We start from the raw sequence: 23,128 nt of genomic DNA on the forward strand, positions 1-23,128 counted from the left end.
GTAACCAGTCCTTTGCTAACTATGTGGTCTGATTTTTTTTTTTTTTTATATTCAACCTGAACCTATTCTTTTCATTCTCTTAACAGTCTATTTCAGAGCAAAGACTTTTGAAAATATTGATGGAGTCCACATTTTAATATTTTTCTTTTGTGAATTATGCTCTTGACATCAAGTATTTTTTGTGAAACCCTAGATCCTATAACTTTTCTTCCATTTAAAAAAGTGTTTAATACTTTTTACATTTTCAGTTTAAGTCCGTGATACATTTTAAATAGATTTTTAAAGCTTATTTATTTTTTTCATGAGAGAAAATTGACCAAGGAAAAGAAAGGAAAAGAGAAGTATACCCAACAAGGCCTTTATGGTACACTCCCCCAAGTCTCAGTCAAGCAGAGCCATGGGTACATGCATGTGTACCTGATGTGTACAGAGATTGTCCCTGAGATGTTAACTCAGGAACTTCTATGTAGCTTCAGTAAAATTGTGTTTCTAGTGCCATATAGCTGGCCAGTCCATAATACATTTTAGTTAGTTTTTCATAATATGCAAAGATTAGGTCAGGTTTATTTATTTATGTCTATGCACGCCCACCTCCTCCAGTATTACTTCTTGAAAGGACTATCTTTCCTACATTAAATAGCTTTGTTACGTTCATCTAAACTAGAATAGTGGAAATAGTGATATTGAAAACTCCAAAAGTGTTTTCCTTCATAAAAGCAATGCTAACACTGGCAAAAATTATCAAAACAAACCTTTTTAGTACTCTGAATATTAACCAAAATCTTACAACAATTACTGCACACTATTTCAAGAAAAGTAGCTGAATCTCAGTAAAAACAGCAAACTGTGCTCATTCAAAGCAATCAGAAAAATGAGACATTTCTTGGGACCAGCAGTTAGCGTAATGTCTACGTCGCTGGACTCCCATGTAGTTGACCACAGTTCGCGTCCCAGACCCAGTGGCTTAAAATTCACGCGGGGCGCGTGTGCGTGCATGCCCAAAATCCTGAGAGGAGAACGGAGGAGAAGGGATTGCAGCGTGGCCATCCCCCCGAGGGGGGTGATTTCTCACTTTCTGTCTCTCTGTCTCTGTCTCGCACACGCATGCACCCTATACAAAAACCTCTCCAAAAAAAAAAAAATTTTTTTTAAAGTATGAGACATTTCTTGAGGTCTTTGAAAAGTTCCAACATATTCCTGAGAATCTAGATCACAAGCATGTGTCCATACTTAGGAAAAACCTGAGTAGTTCCTAAGCTCTCAGTAACAATGGGGTTTCATGAAAGTCAGAAATGAAGACTAAGGTAGAGTTGTAAACTAGCTGGCTGAGTGTTGGGGGCACATTGAACACACACATGCATACACACACACATTCACATGCACACATAGCTGATCAGCAAAGAATAAGACACAAATTGAATAACTGAATCCAGGCATTTCAATAAAATTATGTTCTATTATTAGCTGACTATAGGCTAATGGAACAAAAAATCTAAGTGGCCACACATGAGGATGAATACAGATATTGCAGAATTAGTTGAGGAAAGTTGCTAAGCAAACCAACAGCAGCAACAACAGCATGTTAAACTAAAAACCTTGGGAAAGAGAAAGAATGATTCTCAGAGTAATCATATATTATTTAACGAAGTGATATAAATGAACAAGAAAGCACATAACCCATACACCACCCACCAAGAATGCCTAAATGTTTGACTTACTAGACAAAGAATTTATATTAGTTATTTGAAGATATTTAAAATAGCACAAGGAGAGAATGTCTAAAGATCTAAAATAATACTGTCTCCCTAAATAAATACTGATAAAATTACATAAATTATAAAAAAGAACCAAATAATAATATGAAGTTAAAAGTCAAGTAATTAAGATAAAAAAATCAATAGCGATCTCAACAGAAGATTTAAGCAGAAGAAAAAAAAAAAAGTCAGTGAACATCAAGATTAAGTCAACGGAGGTTAACCAGACTGAAAAACAATTGTGGCAAATTATGCTTAGAAAGATTTGTCAATACTATTTAAATTGTTAAATTAATTGGGAAAATGTTGCTCAAAAAGTTACATCATTATAACTTTATTACCTACAGACCTGTAGAAAGAGCTCATCTTTTATTCTATTAGTAACATGGGTTTTCTATATTTTTCTCTTGAACAACCTCATTAATGTTTACCAGTTTATTAATATCTTCATCAAAGAACATTTGGTTTGTCTATTGTCTTTATGGTTTATCTCTTTTCTGTCATTGGTTTCTGCTCTTATGTTCATTATCTCCTTCCATTTGTTTTGGGTTTAATTTTTTTTTTCTTTTGAGAGGTTTTTGCTATAGGGAGCGTGCACTCAGCAGACAAAGAGAGAGAGAGACAGAGAGACAGAAAGCAAGAAATCACCCCCCTGGGGTGGGGGATGGCTACGCCTCAATCCCTTCTCCTCCATTCTCCTCTCGGGATCTTGGGAACGCATGCACATGCACCCAGCGTGAGTTAAAGCCACAGGGTCCAGGACTCGAATTGCTGTCAACTACATGGGAGTCCAGTGACATAACCATTACACCAACTGCTGGTCCCTGTTCGGGGTTTAATTTTACCTACCAAACTTGAGTTGGAAATTAAGATCATTAATTTTTAAATGTATCCTATGATCCATGGGCTGTTTAGAATTCATTAGTTTAAGTATTATAAATATTATAGATATCTTACTATAATTTCTTTTTTCTTTTTTCTCTTTTTTTTGGAGAGGTTTTTGCTACAGGGCGTGTGCGCTAACCAGAGAGACAGAAAGCAAGAAATCACCCCCCCCCCAGGGGGGATGGCCACACTGCAATCCCTTCTCCTCCATTCTCCTCTTGGGATCTAGGGCACAAACGCACTCGCACCTGGTGTGAGTTTAATTACCGGTCCGGGACTCGAACTGCAGTCAACTACGTGGGAGTCCAGCAACATAGTCATTACACTAACTGTTGGTCCCCTTACTATAATTTCTAATAGTGCTATTTCAAATAATATATTCTGAGTATTTATTGGTGATCATTTGCTATTTATTGAAGTATGTTTTTCTGGACCTAAAATGATCTAGAGCTTGGAGAATGTTCCTGTGTACTGGAAAAGAATACATTTTTTGTTAGTGTTAGATCTGTTGTTCATTTATACATGTCAATTAGATAAAGACGTTCTGTTTAAGTTTTCTATAAACACTCATTTTTATGTATTCATTTATCAAATACTCAAAATTTCTAATATCTCCAAATATAATTACATATTTGTCTATTTCTCATTTTTAGTTCTGTAAATTTTGCTTCATTTAATTTGACATTCTCGGCATCATGTAACTTTAGAGAACACTGTTCACATCAAATAAAATGCTGTAGTATGGGACATTTGCATTTTATTATTTTTAAAAGGTTTTGCAATAGGGCAAATGTACTTGCCAGAGAAAAAGAGAGGGAGAGAGGGAGAGGAAGAGAGGAAGAGAGAGAAGAAGAGCAAGCGAGTGAGAATCACACCCTAGAGGAGGATAGCCACACTGCTATCCCTTCTTCATTCTCTTCTTGGGATTTTTCAGGAGAAAATCATGCCAGGCATGATTTACAAGCCTGCCAGGTCCAGGAATCAAACTGCTGTTGGCCATGTGTAAGTCCATCCTTTACCACTATGTCATCTGCTGGCCCCTTGCATTTTATTTCATAAGATAATATCAGTAGGCATTGCCAGTCCCATGGCTCTGCAAGTTTATCCACTGTTCTATTTTAACTTCTTAATAGACATTATTGATATATTCACACGAGTTGTTTGTTGGTGATTGTTCTAGAGTTTACAATATAAAAAGATTTACATTCTAGTACTATATTACACTGTAAGAGTCTTATAAGAGTATAACATAGGACAATATAAGAATCTTATAAAAGCATACTTCCATTAAACCCTTTCTTCCCTTAGATCTCTTATTGCCATGTTTTTCACTTTCTGTAGATTAGTTCATTTGAGTTTCTTCACATCCTCTGCTTTCTGATGAGGTTTTAGAAAACTATAATTTCATGGCTTATCCAGATTATCTTTAATGAAAGTGAGGAAGTGATTTTTTTTTTGTAACTTTCTACCTGCTAGTCAGCAGTGTGCCAATTATTGTTTTAAAGAGACCTTTCTCTATTAACATAGGAAATATAAAGAATGTTTACTGCATTGTTACTTATGATCATTTCAATGTAGAAATAATCCAAATGCTTTTTAAGAATAAAATAGAGAAAATCAACTGTTATATACAGAATCTCACAAACTGAATATTTAGAGAATGAGACCAGAAACAAAGTAATTTTTACCATATGATCCTTAACGTAGACATTTGACAAACAGACAAAATTAGTCTTAGGTTTAGAAGTCCATACAGACTGTACTTCAGAGGATGGGCAAGTAATGACAGGAGAAAAGGCAAAAGAAGAGCTGTCGATCTTATGACGCCTCATTTCTTGTGAGCATTTTGTGAAAATTCATCAAGCTATATATGTGGCTTGCTTTTCAGTATACTTGACATACTTAAAAATTTTAAAAGAACAAAGTACCTTTCTCCTCCCCCAATTTTAGAATAACTCGTTAACTACAGAGTATGGAGTCAGGCACCTGGCTTAATCCAATTCTGCCCCTAAGTAACTATGTCACCTTGATCAAGTCACTGAACCTCTTGGTATTTGTTTTCTATTTGTAAAATACACTCTGAAATTCTACAATTATTTTTCCTCACCCAAAGACAGACATTACTCATACCCAGGAAGACAGTTCTCCTTTCCTTTCAGACATACAAAAGAATATGATAGGACGAGTCCTGGTCAATAGACTATGCCACAAAACTTTGTGAGTTACTCTCAAGCTGCAGCACATAGCAGTGAGTGTGAGATCTCCAGGCCCTCTGTCCCTGGTTACAGTGACTGTAACAGAAAACCTTTGGGTAAGATGGCAAAGCTGCACGATCAAAGCAACCTACATTGCCCCATCACTGCAGGGAGGCTGCCAAGATTCACTGTATTCTTTGTATGAGTGAAAAATAAACTTTGAGTGTTAAGAAATTGAAATTGCAGACTATCCTGATTAATGCATAAACTCTTATTAGGTAGTTTTTTTTTTTATATATCTATATATATGAAAGAGAGAGACACACACCATCCTCAGAGTGTCTATACCACAATGCACCCCAGTATCAGCTGACTGGTTCACAGGCACATGCGTGCATCCCTTCATGTACAGGGAGGTCTTAGGATGCAATTCTAGGACTTTCCTACATGAATTCAGTTTTGTTACCGCTGCACTTTATCTGTCTCCAACCCCCAAAACTGTCTCGAACTGACTTCATTTCTTCCTTATAATTGTGTGATAAATTTCCACTGTCTGTATTTAACCTATAATAAAGAATTTCCATGCATTGTCTACAGAGAGTGTCTAGCAGAAGGAACATAGATTAACACTGATGTTAGTGCTTCAACCTCTTCTCCAAGTTGATGATGAATGAACCTACCCCTTTGCATTGCTCTGATCTCCTGTTCTAGTCTGTTCTGTTACTAATAGCAGAATTACCTGAGTCTGGGTAATTTAAAAAACAGAAGTTCATTCAGCTCCAGATTTGAAGTTCCAAGGCCCAGGGCCTGCACCCAGGGAAGGTCTTGCTGCTGGTGGAGAACATGGTGGAGGCCAGGAGCCTGAGTACTGCACAGTGTGTCATGCCCATGGGTCTCTGCTCTGGGCTCATTCCCTCTCTTATAAACCCACCAGTATTACAGCAAGGGAGCCCCACCCTGATAACGTTGTCAAATTCTAATTACCTCTCAAAACTTCCAACATTTTTTTTTTTGGGGGGGGGAGAGGTTTTTGCTATAGGGCACATGCATTCTCCAGAAAGACAGAGAGACACAGCGAGACAGAGAGCGAGAAATCACTGCCCAGGGGGATGGCCACACCGCAATCCCTTCTCCTCCATTCTCCTTTCGGGATCTTGGGCACGCACGCACATGCGCCCAACGTGAGTTTAAGCCACCGGGTCCGGGACTTGAACGGCAGTCGACTACATGGCAGTCCAGCGACATAGCCGTTATGCTAACTGCTGGTCCCAAAACTTCCAACTCTTAATCAGTAGTCAAATTAAGTTTTCTCTTAATACTTTTGTAATGATACTAAATTCCAGTCATGAAGTTTGAGGGAACCTATTCAAACCACATTACTTGGTACTGGTGAAATCCACAATTGCCATGAGGGACCAGTCTGGCCTGGGAGCTGGGACTGGTTTGAAAGTCAGCTATTGAGGGACCAGCAGTTAGCGTAATGGCTATGTTGCTGGACTCCCACATAGTCGATAATGTTTCGAGTCCCGGACCTGGTGGCTTAAACTCACGCCAGGCGCGTGTGCGTGTGTGCCCAAGATCCCGAGAGAAGAACAGAGCAGAAGGGATTGCTGCGTGGCCATCCCCCCACCCCCGGGGGGGTGATTTCTTGCTTTCTATCTCTCTGTCTCTGTCTGTCTGGCAAGCACACGTGCCCTACATGCACCCTATAGCAAAAACCTCTACAAAAAAAGAAAAAAAAAAAGAAAATCAGTTATTGATTAAAATATTGGTATCGCAAAATACACTTTTTGTCCTTTGACTTTTATACACATAGCTTTGTGACTCACATGACTTTTTGTTTTTTGTTTTCTAAGTTTTGCTTTAGAGTTTGTGTGCTTGCTAGAGAGAGAGAGATGGAGAGAGAGAGAGAGAGAGAACCCCCCAGGTTGGGTGTCACATACAATCCCTTCTCCATGCTCTTCTCAGGATTTTGTGCACACACATGCATGTGCCTGGCATGTATTTTCAAGCTGATGAGTACAGGAATCAAACCATGCTGTTAACCGTGTGAGATACAGCCATCCTAACCAAGAGGCTACTGGCTGGCCCTCGTGTGATTTTTTTTTTCTTTTTTTTGGAGAGTTTTTTGCTATAGGGCACATGCACTCGCCAGACAGAGAGAGACAGAGAGAGATAGAAAGCGAGAAATCACCCCCTAGGGGGGATGACCACGCTGCAATCCCTTCTCCTCCATTCTCCTCTGGGGATCTTGGGCATGCACACACACGCGCCCGGTGTGAGTCCAAGTCACTGGATCTGGGACTCGAACCGCAGTCAGCCACATGGGAGTCCAGCGACATAGCCATTACGCTAACTGCTGGTCCCTGATTTTCATATCTTGTACATGAAGAGTGATTCACTTCTAGGGGAAGGAGCCCTGGACAACAGAAAACCATGTTTTGTTTCCTCTTCTGCAACAAAATAAATGGAAGGCAGGCCAACTTTCATTGCCTAAACAGCAATGACTCATCCAGCGTAAGACGTGGTGACAACAAAGTCAGGGCTTCTTTTCCCAAGGGTCTGTTCTGCACTAGTCTCTGAAGACACAGAGATAAGAAGACTCCAGCTGTGTTTTCTCAAGGAGTTTTCCATCTTTGGTGGTTCAGGGAAAGACAGATGTATTAAAATCACATTGAGTTCAGTCTCGTTCTTTGAACTTTCTCTATAGTTTTCAAAACAATATTGCCCATTACATGGTTTCAACTTTCATCTATATTTTAAGGATACAAAACTTGTAAACCTTGCCAAAATTTCTCTTGAAACTTCAGCCCTTTATCTCCAACTAGCTAGTAGTAGGAATGCCTGGGTGTTCCCACAGACCACTTCAACTCAATGCTATTACTTTTCCTTCCAATCTGCTTTCCTTCTACAGGCCCTATCTTAGTCCTCGTGTTTCTGCTAAGAAAGCCATTGAAAATATGTTTAGATCGCACAATTAGAGCCCTCAAAAATTCTCCTATAATTTCCATAGTGCACAATGGAATCTCTGCCTCAGAATCTTTGCACTTTGCTAATCCTTCAAATTAGAATGCCTCAAAAAAAAAAAAAAAAGAATTAAAAGTGACTAGCAGATGGAATGGCTGTGTCACTGGACTCCCATGTAGTCAATCACGGTTTGAGTCCCGAACCCAGTGGCTTAAACTCATGCCGGGCATGTGCGTGGGTGCCCAAGATCCCGAGAGGAGAATGGAGGAGAAGGGATTACAGTGTGGCCATCCCCCCCAGGTGGCGATTTCTCGCTTTTTGTCTCTCTGTGTCTCTGTCTTTCTGGTGAGCGTATGTGCCCTACAGCAAAAACCTCTTCCCCCTTCAAAAAAAAAAAAGCCTCTTCTCTATGTACTCATATGCCTTGCTCTTTCAAATTTAGTCTCATTTAGAAAGAGCTTCTCTAACTTCCTGTATAAAATGATAAAATAGCATTCATTCTTTTCTAGCCTCATCTTTCATGACATCTAATGTTCAGATAGCTTGTGTGTGAGTGTTGCTTTTATTTTTGTTTTCCTCTCCAGAGCATAAGCTCCTTAAGACTTTTTTTTGTTGCTGTATTTGTTCACTCTTGTCTCTCACTCTTGTCTATAAAGTTACTGTCACATAATAGGTCCTTAATTAATATTTTTTAGTGAATAAATATAAGGCCCCATCATAGCTTATACTGCTTATATTTTTTTCTTTTTAATAAATAGAAATAAAACCTTACTTGGACACCCCTGAAAAACTTCCTTTTCGTGTCTTATGCCAAAATTGAGTTACATGGCATCCCTATAATAAAAGAAGCTGAGACAACAAGCTTTGGACTCCTTCTCTACACCTAAAGGAGGCAAGGGAGAGGGGGCTTGGGTTGTCATTCACTGTGTCCACCATTCTCATCCCACTCTTCACCTCAATAAGTCTTGCCTTTTCTTCTTTATATTCCAGTTCAATCATCACTTAATTGAGAATCTCTTCCCTGACCACAACATCTCCAATATCCTCTTCACATTCTAAAAAAAAAAAACAAAAAACAAAAAACAAAAAACTCCTAAAACAATTTTTTAGCCAAGACTTGTGCCCATTCTGTTCTCTCATCTTGAAATTATCTTTTACAGAAAATACCTTTTTCATCTAGCTGATCTCTTATCTGCCATGTGGAAGTCTTTCTTTGCCATTCTATATAAAATAGCATAGTTCCCCAGAAATATGATCCCATCACTTGATTAGTTTACTTCATAGTGCTTATTGATAACTGAATTTTTTTTAAAAATTAAAAGTTTAATTGTAAAGTTATAATCTTATTTTCTATTTTTCTCAGTGGTGTATAAAATTGAGAGGATAGAGTCTTTTTCTGCTTTGGTCCTCATAACCTAAAATAGTGCATTGCCTTTGATAAAACCAAGGCTCCTTCAAAAGTTTCCACAAGTCAATTTTTGAAGAAATGTTAGTAAATAAGCCAATATAAAAATTTATGCTATCCTAAGTATTTTTACCTTTTCCAGATAAATGATTGTGTAACATGAGTTCAAAGGCTTTTCTGACCTAAAGTCTGATGATAAATGCTCAAAGTCAGAAAACATGAAAATCTATGGCTACAGTGTTCAAGTCTGAAAACTGCCCAAGGGAGTCAGAAAACTGAATTCAACATTTATCACAAGTTTATATCTTGATTCATAGAGAAATGTATAAAATGTTAAATGCAGATATTCAGAGAATGTAGAGTAGGTCCAACAGTCATATTAACCCTTTGATAAATAATTTATTCAATTCCTGACATTTAAAACACCAGGTTTAATGAGGCTATACTGTCTAAATGAGTAAATTGGCAATCATGGTGTCTAACTAATAGAGATTGAAGTCATTTGAAATCATGATCATTGGATATTTTCCTCGATGTTATTTTATTTCTCTTCCTAAATATAAAAATGAAATTAATTTTCAAAAAGCTTCATTGTAGAGACCAGCAGATGGCATAGTGGTTATGTCGCTGGACTCCCACATAGTTGACCACAGTTTGAGTCCTAGAACCGATGGCTTAAACTCATACTGGCCACATGTGCATGTGTGCCCAAAATTCTAAAAGGAGACTAGAAGAGAAGGGATTGTGGTGTGGTCATCACCCCCTTCCCCAAGGGGGGGTGTGATTACTCACGTTCTGTTTGTCTCTCCAGCAAGCACATGTGTCCTAATAGCAAAAATCTCTAATAAAAAAAAAAAAAGTTTAATTGTGAAGTTGAACTCAGTCCAATAACTTTCCAGTTTGAGCAGTGAGCTGGAAGCTTGGAGAATAAAATTGCCAAGCTATTCCAAGGTGCTCAATGTCTCTCCATCTCAACTTATCAGACTCCAATAAGAGACAATATACAGCTTGATCAAGAGGAGAGAAAAAAGACACTGCCCAGATGTAACTCAATAGCAGATTTTGAGCTAAGTGGCTAAGAAACTCTGCTATTAGAGCATCACATCACCTCTAATGCCAGGTAAAGATTCTTGATTCTGGAGACAAGCAGTTAGCATAATGGCTATGTCGCTGGACTCCCACGTAGTCAACTGAGGTTTGAGTCCCGGACCCGGTGGCTTAAACTCACGCTGGGCGCATGTGCGTGCGTGCCCAAGATCCCGAGAGGAGAATGGAGGAGAAGGGATTGCGGCGTGGCCATGCTCCCTGGGGGGTGATTTCTCACTTTCTGTCTCTCTGTCTGTCTCTGTCTGTCTGGTGAGCGCACGCGCCCCATGGCAAAAACCTCTCCAAAAAAAGAAAAAAAAAAAGTTTCTTGATTCTGAAAATGAACATTGTCCAAAGGATACCGGATGATACCTGGAAACATTTTTTAAAGTTTTTTTTTTTTTTTTTTTTTTTTTTTTTTTTAATGAGAGAAGCAGAGAGAGGCACTCCTGACAAGGTCGTCACGCTGTGATCCACCCCAAGTCTCAGCTGGCACAGATCACAGGCACACACAGGGTGCTCAGGCAAGTCTCATGATGTGAACAGAGGACCTTGCTCATGTGGTCCAGCCACACCACTACTGTGCCACTGCTTGAGCACTCTGGGAACTTCGTAACTGTCAATGGCTCAGATAGGGTGGGGCCAAATGATGCCTTGTACGCAGCTACTTCGTTATTATGACCACCAAGAACTTTATCGGCGGCATACTCTCAGAACCTCAATTTCCCGTTTTAGAAATGCAGCTCTTGAGGACAGCCACTCTTTCACAATCAGTGTGCAAACATCAGGCATTCATTCGAACTCCAGAAAATTCAAAACTGTGTTTATTTCAGGACTCTCTTAGCTAAACCAAGAACAAAGACAAAAGCTTAGAAAATCACCCATGTAATATTTTCCAGCATGAAGGAGAAAATGTCGGGGAGGAGGAGGAAGAAAAGAGGAAGAAAGAGGTCAGGACGAATAAGGGTCAACTTAAAGGGCCACCTGCTTTTTGAGGGTTACTTTCCTTTTCCTCCCTTTCCTCTAGGACCAATAGCACTAAAGACTACTTTGAATATCTCCTCTTTCTGGTGAGCTTGCCTCCCTCCAAACTGAATGTTTTTGTGGTCCCTTATACCATTATCAATCTTTTCTATTCTTTATCATTTATATTTTTGTTTTTTTCTCCACGACTAGAAAATTTACACTTTCCTTCAAAGCGTGTGACATGGTTCTAGGATCACAGAATGTTTTCCATGAAAATTATCCTATTCACTGTTAGACAGATTCACTGTCCTTCACATTCTGCATGAGTCTCTATTATAGCATGTATTAATAGAACTACTTTTGTTTCTTGGTGTCTTGCTGCTACATCACCCCCATTCCCAACATCCCATCACGTCTCAGTGGACAAACATCAAAATTAAGTTCCCATGTCTGAATTTTAGACACTTCAGGAAAGGGCAGCCATAATAATAATTTTTAAGAATTGTTACTGATTTGTCTTTGCATGATTTTAATATATTGGAATATATTCTCTAGAAAGACCTTACCCAATGAGTCAAAAGATCTAAAATCCCTTCATCAGAGTAATTGTTAATACACTTCTATCACCTTTGTATCAGTCCAAGGCTATGAGGAGGAATTAAATGATGTCTTTTCTATTTACCTTTAATGCATGGTGTGAGGGCATTTCAGTGTTTTGGGGAGACATATTCTAGAGAGACATCTATAGATAGGTAATTGTGTTTCATTGTCACAATCAGCAGTAAAAGAATCAATTTTGTTTTATAAACAGATTTCTGTTTTGATTGTTTGAAGCAAAGAACAAAAAGAAAAACTTGATAGATATTCATGCTTTTCAGGGGTGTCTGAATGTAAAACTTGACTTGAGCCATAGCAGCTTCTCGATAAGTACTGCTGACTGAAGTACACTGTCATGATATTTATTTTTTGGTAAAACTGTCCTAATACTTTCTAAGAGCAAAGATTTATGAATGCCTATACTGTTGGCTGTTTTAATTGACTAATTCATTGTTCAAACACGTTAATATTTTCTACATCCGCTTAATAGTATGAAACTGGCAGCCTTGAGGGTTAGCTTTGGCATGTACCACAATTTCCATTTCCCTGCATAATCCTAAATATTTCTAATCACTCAGTCTATATGATTGCCTTTACATGGGTTGTCATGCTAATCACTAGCTCTTACAATGAAAGACCATCAAGTGGGACTCAAATTCTTATCTTTTTAAAGTCAATTAGACCAAGCTCAGGAAGGGATAGGTTCAGAGGACATGCTAGGAATTAACACACACTCCTGGTAATGGGGTAAGGACACAAAGGGAGACGTCTAACCTATCTTCCTCCTCCAGAATTCTTCTTGTGGATCTTACATGGTCAAGCTCATCCATGCTAGCTGAAGTTGAATTCCAACTCTTTGTAGGAAAAAATGAGATAGAAAAGCCATAAATATTTACATCATATAATTACAAGCATTTTCCTTTATAAGGTTTTGCCATAAAGTATGTACACTCACTAGAGACAGAGAGAGGGAAAGTGATAATACAACTAATATGCAAGATAGGTAGGAACTGAAACACAGCATTATCCTATGACTCTATACTGCTAATCATGACTGTCCTACAGTTCAGAAGTTATTTTCCTACAACTGGAAACCAGAAATGGTATAACTTTCTGGTCAGGAGGTTTGAAGCAAAACAGTGCCTTTTTTTTTTTTTTTTTTTTTTTTTTTTTTTTTTTTTTTTTTTTTTTTTTTTTTTTTTCTTAGTATAGGTGCTTTTTTTTTTTTTTTTTTTTTTTTTTTTTTATTAGCAGGTCTATAAGTCCTCACCAGAGAGAGAGACAGACAGGAAAAGGGGAAAGCATCCCCCATAGGATATGGTCTTACCACCATCCTTTCTCCTCCACCTCTCCCGTCCCTTGAGATTTGGGACACACATTCACATATACCTAGCATGTTTTTCAAGCTGCTAGGTCTGAGACTTAAACCATGCAGGTCTTCTATATAAGATCCAGCTTCCTTAACCACCAGGCCACAGAGCTGACTCAGAGTAGTCCTTCATTTTGAAGGGTTTGAATATATTCAACCTTAAAGATGAGGCAACAAAACTTACAGGTTATAGGCCCAAGAGTCGGGGAGCAAAGAAAAAGCTAACTTTGGAGTTACCCCAACAATTCCCAGGCTAATTCCCTCCATGCCATGAAGGACATTCTGTGATCTCAGAATATCCCAGAATATTCTGTGTGTTCTTATCAAAAAAGGAGCCCATTCATGTAATCATTAAGTAATACCCAGTCCTCCTTTTTGTTGAAATGCTTGATATAAAAACCGTACTTGTTGAAAATGTGCTAAAAATTTTATTTATATTTTTTCTCATTTTTAAACATTTTTTTCATTGTATGTTTACTAAAGTCTTGTCAAGACCTCAAGGCTGCCTTTGTTGTGCTAAGAATACTCAGAAATCTTTGTCTACACTTGGGTCAGGGAGAAGGGGCAGTAAGGAACTCCAGTGAGAGAGAATAGCAGGGCCACCAGAAAAGTATAGCAAAACTGTAGAAAAGAAAAGTGGAAAAAAAAACACATTTTTTTCTCTCTCTCTCAATTCTTTTTCTCAGGGACAATTTAGAGAGGTCATGCCTATGATGTATTTTCAAATGGAGGCAACTTAGAAGTAGATAACACAATGACTAACATAATAATGTGTGTTATATAAATAAACTGTGTCTGTAGAGACAGGCCTAGGTCTTCATCATTTTTGAGGCTACTTCTGAAGCAGAACATGTTGAAATGAAGAAAGCAGAGAAGGAAGATAGGGAGAGAATATTTTAGAGAAACTTCATCCACCTCATGATTTTCCTGTCTAATTAAATTAGTTTAATCTTAGCATTGATTACTTTTTTTTTTTCCTCAAATGGTTGGGACAGGGAGAAACATCACCAGAATTTACACCCATCACTCCTATTTGAGCATTGAGAAAACTGAATGTGAGTGGGATGCTTCATAATCTTAGAATTAAGATTATTCTTTGAGCTGATCTGAGAGAGAAGGATGAGGCTTCTCTTGGGCTTGTCTGACAAACTAAAGAAAGAGGACTTTTGTCTATTCAGGCAGAGACAGCCATCAAAATAAGCAAATTAGGCAAACGATAAGAGTGAACCATAAAAATACAGATAATTGGTCAGCCAGGTGAGAGTCCAGCAGGTGGCATAGTGGTTACAGCACTGGACTTTAACATGGCCAGATGTGATTTGGGTCCCAGACCTAGCTGCTTGAAAACCACACTAGGCATGTGTACATGCATACCCAGAATCCCAGCAAGAGAATGGAAGAGAAAGAATTGCAGTGTGGCCATCATCCTTGGGGGATGATCACTCACTTTCCCTCTCACTGTCTTTGTCTCCGGGGCAAACGCACACATCCTGTGGGGGGAAAAGAGTTAAAAAAAAGTATTTGGGACCAGTAGTTGGGATAATGGCTATGTTGCCAGATGTGATTTGGGTCCCAGACCTAGCTGCTTGAAAACCACACTAGGCATGTGTACATGCATACCCAGAATCCCAGCAAGAGAATGGAAGAGAAAGAATTGCAGTGTGGCCATCATCCTTGGGGGATGATCACTCACTTTCCCTCTCACTGTCTTTGTCTCCGGGGCAAACGCACACATCCTGTGGGGGGAAAAGAGTTAAAAAAAAGTATTTGGGACCAGTAGTTGGGATAATGGCTATGTTGCTGGACTCCCATGTAGTCAACTATGGCTCGAGTCTCAGACATGGTGGCTCAAACTCGTGCTGGGCGCATGTGCATGCGTGCCCAAGATCCCAAGAGGAGAATGGAGGAGAAGGGATTACGTCATGGCCATCACCCCTGGGGGATGATTTCTTGCTTTCTGTCTCTCTGTCTCTATCTTTCTGGTGAGCATGCTTGCCCTATGGGAAAAACCTCTCTCAAAAAAAAAAAAAAAAAAGTCTTTGAATCTTATTCAGAGAACAAGAGACTGATCTACCAATTCCTGGACCATTTTCATCCATCAGTGGAATACTGTGTATCACTTCACATTTAATTCAGGTCGAACCATACTCTTTTCCAGGGAAATTATCTTGTAAACACCTTCCTATGACAGCTCCATAATATAATTATTCCTTAACCTTTCAATAACAGTTTATTAAAAAATATTGATTGCCTATTATATCTTAGGTCTTATGCTAGGCGCTAGAGATGTAAAGATGACGGGTACATCCCTGCTCCATAAAGAAATAAGCATTGAAACAGCTTCTTGGTAAAAGTATTGTCTGTTTTGGAATCACACAGTGTGACAGTAAATCTCCCAAGTTTTTCCTGGTCAACTATGACTCTCAGTATTCACATTCTTGTGCAGTCATCCTCAACGTCAGAGCTGGACTGGTCCATAAGTCATTTTAACCAATAAAATATAGAAGTAGGACTGAACTAGTTTCAGGCCTAAGTTTTAAAAAAGACTGACCATTATTGTTTTCATGCTCCTTTGAGTTGCCATGTAAGCAGTCCAGGCATACTGCTAGAGGCACCCCATGAGAAAGACATGTGGAGCAAGAGCCCCTAAAACCATGCAGAGATTGAGAACCTGACCATCTTTGCATTCCAACTGAGCTTGACTTTCCAGGCAACCCCACCAAGGGCCCCAGACAGGAGAATGAGGTCTCCTGACATTCCAGCTTGGTCACAAGCCTCCAAAACTGCAGACTCAGACAATGGCCAAATCACATGAAGCAAAAGAGCAGATCAACTCTTTGGAACTCACAGAATCATGAAAGGCAATAAAATGGTTATAATTTTAAGTCACAATTTTTCAGAGTAGTTTGCTATGCATCAACATAGTTACCACAGGGAGCCTCTTTTTGCCATTTATAGATGAATACGCTTCAGAAGGTTGTTTCCTCATCTCTAACATGAGACAATAGTAATACTCCATGGAGCCACCATAAGCACCAGATATAATATATGTAAAATTCCCGGCATTGGTGTTAATAAAGGGTAGTACTAAGAGGTGGTTAGAAGTTGCTAGTTTTTTGACACATTCCCAAATGAATTATTTCAAAATGGGATTCTGACTACTTTAAGGCTTACCACAAGGTACCATTCGTATCTGTCCACAGCTGCTTCCTCCCTGCGTTTGCATAAAATTGGGGTTGAATGTGAACAACTTTCTCTCCACACAGAGAATTCAGGAGTTAAGAACCTACAACCCATTTGACATATCCCATATTTTTAAAACAAGCCTCTTGTATTATTTTGAATAAGCAAAATATGTATTCAGTTGTTATGTCAACATGAAGTAATTAAAATTGTTGTTAAACATGGCATCTCAAAGTTGTCACCCTTGCCTCCAATTTAATGCTTCCTGAGAAGCTTTGGAAGATTTGTAAAATAAATGATGGAAAACATGGGATGTTTGGGGTATGACAAATCTCATTTATTTTCACTGTAATCATTCACCCTGGTAAATAATACCTGCTCCATACAGAATGAAATATTGCAGATGCTTTCAAAATAATATTTGGCTATGGAGAGACCTCCTGAATGTCTCGTCTTTTGAGTTTCCATTAAATTCTCATCCGCAAAGTTTCTGAATGTGTGTACTGTGAAAGCTTGAGCTTCTTGTGCACCTGCTCATAACCCTCATTGCCTACCCAACATCTAGCCAGAGAAGGTGAAAAGAGTTCCTAGCATTCCACAAGGCATGTGGGATTGAAGAACAAGGAGGCAAAAGATAAAACTAGTTAGAACTTTTCATTAGTTTTTGGTACATCAGATAATTTGTGCAATCGCTTCAGGGCTTTAATTGAATCACTTTTCCCAACTTGTCTTAATTTTAATTATGCAGCAATCATTTTTACCAACCTGTGCAAAAGAAACCATATGACAATGTGACATACGACAATATACATTTACCTAAGCTGCAGTACTACAGTGACCTACAGGCAATTAGCTACTGCCTCCAGCACTGAAACGACCAATTAAAGAGTTAACGAAATGCCCTCCAAATCACCTACATGTTCAGGTTTTTTGGATTGCCAGGAACATTGCACGTCAACTGATATAATTTTTGACTGACTGATTTAGTAAGTCTACATCTGCTAAAATTCCAGACTCATGCCTGTAAAACTGAGGAGTCAGGTTTTATGAGGTGCTTTCACTGTCATTAAAGACGATCCCACCTTAGCCCTTCTCCTAACAAGACAATCTTGCAGCCGTCATTATGAGGCGTGATCCTAGCTTGTCATCATGGAAAAAATGGCTTGCTAGGTCAATGAGAATGATACTGCGTTCATCTCAAGGATGTAAGACATTCATTCTAGTGGCTATAAGCCAGAAATTGAATATAAAGGAAAGAGGGAAGGAAGGAAAAATGGAAGAAAAGAAGGGGAGAGGAAGGAAAGAACGAGAATGAAGAGGGAAGGAGAATGAAACTTGATACTTAAAAATATTTTTAAATGTTTTGTAGTAGCTATTCTATAATTCAAATATGAAGTAAGCCATATATTTTTAAAGAAAAAGAGGAAAGAGAGGAGAAAGAGAAGCAACAGTTCCCATCAAACTTTTTGGATTATTGCAGGCTTTGCTTGAAATATTCTCTCTCCAAAGGCAGACCCACAGTACCAATTTCATAGGCTGGGTCCCGCTGTTGGTAGATCCTGAGGTAAAGATATATTCAATAGGTCATTTCTGAATGGCCCAGGAGTGGAGTGAGGAAGAGGACAAGAAAGAAAAGGAAGCCAATGCAGGAGGTCTTATTGAGCAGATTACCACTGTGATCACTGGAGCTCAGTGCTGCTGGAGACCACTGGATAAAGTGTCAAACATACAGAGTCGTCCCACCTGAGGGTCCAACAAAGCTGCTTTATTTATTCTCCAACTCCTGCCAGTCACTGGCCAAGTAAACACAGATACTGGTGTCCTGGCACTCTAGTCGGCCCTGTAGCAAGGATGGGCATGCTCCAACAGCCAGAGAAAGCCTCCAGGCAGGGAGCAGAATTGCTTGTAGTAGAAAGCCTTCAGTATGCACGGAACGGTGAGTATTGAGATGAGCTGATAAGAACCCAAGAGGTGTGCTATAAAAGTGAACTCAAAAAGTAAGTGTAGCTGAGCAACACCAGATTTTGTTGTGGGACTTGCTTAACCTAATCTGCATGGATCTACTTAATTCATCCATTACATTTTGGATGCAAAAGTGAATTTCTTTGCCTTTTGTAACTCAATTTAATCCCTAAACTCTGTCCTTGGTGTAGAATATTTCAGAACACCATCCTTAACCTTTGGAATGTCATAGAGTAGAGGGAGTGGGGAGGAATAAGCAGCATTATGATCAATGGCAGACATCATTACCTCTGCAAATTACACATTTAATTTAGCTGGTCACCTGACCATAATAAACCTACAGACTATGTATCTTCCAAATTAGAATAAACTAGAGAACACAAGGCCTAATAACTAAATAAGTTGTGAGAGGTAAAGAATAGGAAAAAAAAAAATGGGTCTTTCAGAAATTTGGACCAAATCGTATCTAGTAATCAGAACTCTCCTCTCAACTACTTAACTGTGATTTAGACATGCATATTAAACACAAGGATAGCAACAGAAAAATTGAGAAACATAGGCTACATTAGATCTTCCTTTTGGAAAAATCTCAGATTATGCAACACGGCAGTGTTTGTTACAAAAATGAGGAGCTCTCAACTCATTATTCTAACCTGGAGAGTTAGCTCTAAAGAGAGGTCTAAATATCAGAGTGAAAATCTTTTTCCAGGCCTCTCCTTCTTGATTTCTTGGCATAAATTCCAGAAGCTATCAGTCAGTCAGTCAAGATATATGGAGTACTTGTATCAAGTCAAGAAGTAGCCACTAGGCACCTACTAACTTGCAAGCACTAGGCTCATGTCTAAGGCTCAGGGAAATAAACAGCTCTGCTGTTTCATATCTGCTGGAGATTGCCTGATGGATTCATTTCTTGATAAAGTGATTAAAGTAGGTGAATGAGTGAACACGTCTAGTCCACCCTCTTTATGAACAATAACCTTGTCTTCTCTACTCTGTAAAACCAATACCACCTCTTCTGTTTCCTGCATGTTCTGAACACTCTATAAATGACTGCTGATGGCATGAAATAAAAACATCACAATGATTTGTTCAATGTAAATTGTTATTGTAAGACCTGTAATTCTTAAAGTACTGCAGATAGTTTTCCTGGTTACAGGTCAATGGAACACAGAGAAGAGCAAAACTCTAGTACCCCATAGCACCACACTTTGGTTGGGCTTGCAATCCTGGCTTTCTTCAAATAAATATCCTCTGAGAATATTTTCTAGATTAAGGAACAAAGGGTTTTTCTCTTGTTTCTTTATTTTTGTGTCTAGTAATCCACACACATGAATTACTGTCTTCTTTCTATACCTTATCTTCATATTTCCACTTTCCATTTATTATGTTTTGGCTAATGAAGTCTTCCCATTGTACTTCTGTTCCTTTTACACATTCTTTTGAGCGTGTCCATTCATATAGAAGTTAGTACAGTCAATAGGGCATACATGCATGTTAGGCATTTTATTGATCAGTTTAGTATGCAAGTTTCAAAAAATCTTAGAAATTTAGTGTATACTTTGTGATTGAGCAAATATAATTTTATAAATAAGTCAATTCCTTTACACTTACCTTTTTTATCTCTTCTGCTTTATTAAGCTATCAATTAGGTTTTTAGAGACAAAGCTTCCAGAAATTAGGGATTTTAAACACAATTTTAATCACCATTAGACAGAGTAAAAATGCGTCACATCTCGGAGTTAGAAGTTTGTGAGGCTGTGCTATCCAAGTTGCCCATCTGCTGTTCCTGTCCATTCAGTAATATTGCTGTTTCTCCTTTCGGATCATCAATATGAATAACTTGGTTTGAGATAGTATAAAACCTGGCATTCCATGGAGTACATGCTTTCAATATTAATTCCTAGCAAATAAATAATCCATTGAATTAACATCTGTTTATGTTAATTCTGACTGAAATTAGAAATTTTCTTGGGAGATTTTAGAAAAGCATGATGAATAGACACTGAAGAGTGAAGAGAATGCCAGGAGGACAGTAGGCTTGGAGATAGCTGTCTCAGTTATCTCTTGCCACAATAAAGCAGTGTAATAGAACCACAAGCTGGGAGGCAGACAACAGACACTTATTTTTGCTGTGAGTGTATATGTTAGTTGGGTAGCTCTGCCTGAGCTTGCCTTGCTCATGCCTTTGCCATTGACTGGTAGGTCTGGCTAGTGTGGCAGAGACTTGGTGGAAAGGACCTGGCTCTGGTCCCTGTGTCTTCGCCTCTAGTACACAAGTCAGGGAACATCAGCAATGGCAGAGGAAGGAGTCCAAGAGAGAATACAAGTTCTCTTGGGGCCTATGTTCAGAAACAGATTCCTACATCTGCATTTACACTGCAGGCCCCAAATGGTCATAGGATCAACCTAAATTAGCAGGTGAAGTAATATCCCATCTCTTGCTGAGAGAAGATGCTGAGACTCATTTCAAAGGAAACTTATAAAACAAGGCCATTAATCTTGACCGTCAGCTCAATATATCACTATACCCTTTACTTATTTAATGTAAACAATTCAGGTAGATAAAAAGGGAGCTACAAAAAAAGAAAAAGAGCAAACAATCATTTAAATTGAAAACTAATTGGAGAAAGAGAAGGAATGATTCTTTATTCATACACATTTACTAGTCACCTACAATGCCTAAAGCATATAATCTTCATCCTCATATGGTTCACAATCTTATAAATTTCCATGGAGTCAACATCATTTCAATAGTGTTTTACACACTGTGGTAGATATTCACTTAGTATTTGCTGGTCAATGATAGAATAAATCCTAAATAAAACATGACACTCTCAGACTTCATGAGATTATCTTTAGGTAACAAAACTCCAGTTTGGGATATTTTAATGAAGAAACTTTAAATGTTCAAGAAAGACTGATGTGCACCCTTGGTTCTCCTGTACAAGTCTCTCTCTTTCTCTCTCTCCCTTTTTTTTTTTTTTTTTTTTGGTTAAGTGTGGTTAGAGCAAGAAATGCACTTCAGCTTGAAGAGTCAAAGCCCAAGTAAATAGACCTTTCTAACCATAAAGCTGCAGCTACTAGTATGATGTAGGAGTCTCTCAGAAATAAGTGAACCAATAGCACAGACCAGGACAGGAGCCACAAGTCAGGCTCATTCTCAGGTCCTCTAATTTCCAGGCCAGTGAAGACAGAGTGGCCAGAATGTGAGTTTTCTGCTCTCCCTTCACTGTGTCATCAGGTATAAGGAGTCAACCAAAGAAACTGAAAACAAAGTGGTCTTAAATGTGTGTGTACATACATATAGATATTTCCACATACATATTACACACATGCAGGCATTGAATTGATCAATCTACAGTGAAAAAATCCTTACCCCTGTATTTGTTCTTGTTGATATCTTTGTCAGACCTCTCTTTGTAGGGCAAGAGAACTATGGAATGTGGGAAAGCCTAGGAACTGGATCTAACGCCTCCCTTGATTTGAAAGTGAATTTCGAGATGAAAACAATCAGGGAAAACCAATGTCACATGGCTGTTTATGTGTGCATGTGATTGTGTGGACGTGAATGCATGTGATTATGCCTCAGTGTGTCTGTACGTAATGGGGCATTAACACCAACTCACATTTAAGCTGCTCTGCTGTATGAGTTGGTTTTTTGTTTTTGTTTTTTTTTTTTAAGAAAATCAAGCCATATTTTTTCCTTCCCGTTCTCGAAGACGAAGCAGTTTACAGATGCTGAATCTTTTTTAGGAATAATTCTCAATGCATCATTCAAATATCCTTTGAGCTGAGCACACGATATGCACATCATGAATACATATAATCACCACACAGTCCTTTGTGAAGATTTTGAAAATAGCATCTAAAAGAGCTGGCCGTGGGTCCCCATCTGAGGATGTGCATTTGGTGAGTGTGGCTGAACTGAGTCTGGTCACTCATTTCTTCTTTAATGGGCACTGTTCCATCCCCTGTGGTTTGAAACGCTGAACACTTCAGTGCTTCTAGCAGTTAAAAAGTAAATCACAATTTCTAGACCCTTGTAAAAATTGTGTGGTTATTTTTTTTCCGATGCTGAAGGCACTTGTGAAATTTCAACACACACGCAAATAGATTAAAAAAAGAAAAAAGACTGTCACCTTATAACTAGCTAATTTCATCTCTTCTAGGTGTGTGTGGGTCTGATGTGACCAAGTTTCCAGATCCTGTTGTTGCAAGTGATATTTCCATTGTTTATCTACTAGAAACAATGTCAGGTGCTCAAAGTGCAATTTGACATCAGCAGTCCAACCAGAAATCACCTTTCTTGCTTGCGTGGTGACTCACTGTTAGCAACATTGAGACCTGTGTTCTCCACTTTTGTCTTCCAAAATGTGACAAAGATTTTTGAAAGCATAGTTTAATTGTTTTCTGTCGCTCATAAAACTTAGTCTAGAGGACTGCATGTATCTCTTTTTCCATATGATATACAGGAGGGTCTGCAGTTATCTACTCACCGCCCTCAACCCCTGCTTTATATGTCCCTCCACCTCAAAATCTGATATTAAAAACACCAGATATAGAAGGCAAAAATCTTACATTTTCATTTTCTTTTCTTTTCTTTCTTTCTTTCTTTTTTTTAGTTTATTCATTTACTTGTTCTATGAGTGCAAGAGACAGAGAAACAGAGACAGCACACCCAACAGACTTGACCTTGTCATTCACCCAAGCCTTGGCCACCCCCAGATAATGGGCACCATGTTCACCTCTCTGAACACAA

This window comes from Tupaia chinensis, unplaced genomic scaffold, assembly GCF_000334495.1.
Source record: "Tupaia chinensis unplaced genomic scaffold, TupChi_1.0 Scaffold000622_1, whole genome shotgun sequence".
In the NCBI taxonomy this organism is placed as follows: Eukaryota; Metazoa; Chordata; class Mammalia; order Scandentia; family Tupaiidae; genus Tupaia; species Tupaia belangeri.